A 1,415-nucleotide genomic window follows, 5' to 3' on the forward strand; every position below is an offset into this window, starting at 1 on the left:
AATAATCGCATGCGTATTCTCAGACCCCTGTTAATTAGAAATAAGTGTTCCCCCCTTAACATCAAACTACTAATCTACAAATCTCTTCTCAAGCCTATGTGGACGTATGGACTACAATTATGGGGTGCGGCAAAAAAATCAAATATTAATAGAATCCAATCATTCCAAAATATTTCGCTCCGACGATTGTCCAATGCTCCCCCCTATATCTCTAATCTAGCCCTTCATAACGATCTCTGTATGAGAACAATAGAAGCGGAAGCACGCATTTTCTATACACGTTTCCATAAACGACTTCAAACCCATACAAATCCTCTTATAAAAGACCTCTCTATCCTTACACTCCCAGGAAACCCTAACCGTAGGTTAAAAAGAAAGTGGTGCCGTGACCTGTTACAAAACTTTAATGTCTAACTCTCTGAATAATAATAATATAAACAATTAAAAAAAAAAAAAAAATTATCATTTGCCAAGAACTACTAATGGGTGGCTGCTTATTCCAAACAATCATGTTCTACTACTCTTATCATATAAACTTATTGTGCTTCAAATAGTATAGATTGTTTATGCCAAATAAAAAATAAAAAAAAAAAAAAAAAAATAGTTATAAAAGAAAATTTGAGTACGGATTTTTAATGTTTTTCATATGTCATTATAATAATATAATATATTATGAGGAGCTTTGTATTAAATTTTCAAGCTTTTTTGAAAAATAAACACATCATTATAAAACCAATAGGTACATTCATCGCTCCGCTCATTGCAGAATCTAAAATAAAATAGGACGTTTTGCAGCCAAAAAATATAAATTAATCGTTAAATAATAAATTGAATATAGCACTTATTATCTCCACTCCCAAGTATGAATAAGAGAAGTGTACTAAAAAGTATACAAATAGAAGTACAAACAAATTATATTTGGAATACTATATTAACTATTAAGACAACCTCACGGTATTTCCTGGGTAGGTAACGCTAATGTAAGCTCAGAATAAATTATATGGGTAGGTATATTATAAACGAGTCAAACCTGTGATTGTGGTAATATGTAGGAAAATATTACTACCAAACCACCAAACGATGTATGGATATTTTACGCCCTTAAGTGTTGTTTTGGAATAATGCGCCAAAACGTATTCCTTTCTTACATGCTCATCATACTTTATCAATAATAATTCGGTATCATCTCTATTAACTGTTCATTCAATGATCTAGGATTGATCCTTACTCCTACATTTAGTCCTGCACATTGAAAATTCTTGCTACAACTTACAAAGGTACTCAAAAAAATCAAAACCTTAGGTTAGTGAGTAGCATTAAGTGAGTAGCAAATGAGTTAAAATTAAAAATTATCAACACCTCTGAATGCTATATATTGTGCATCCGTCAAACCAATATTATAATATGGCACAGAA

Source organism: Acyrthosiphon pisum, chromosome A2, assembly GCF_005508785.2.
Source record: "Acyrthosiphon pisum isolate AL4f chromosome A2, pea_aphid_22Mar2018_4r6ur, whole genome shotgun sequence".
Classification (NCBI taxonomy): Eukaryota; Metazoa; Arthropoda; class Insecta; order Hemiptera; family Aphididae; genus Acyrthosiphon; species Acyrthosiphon pisum.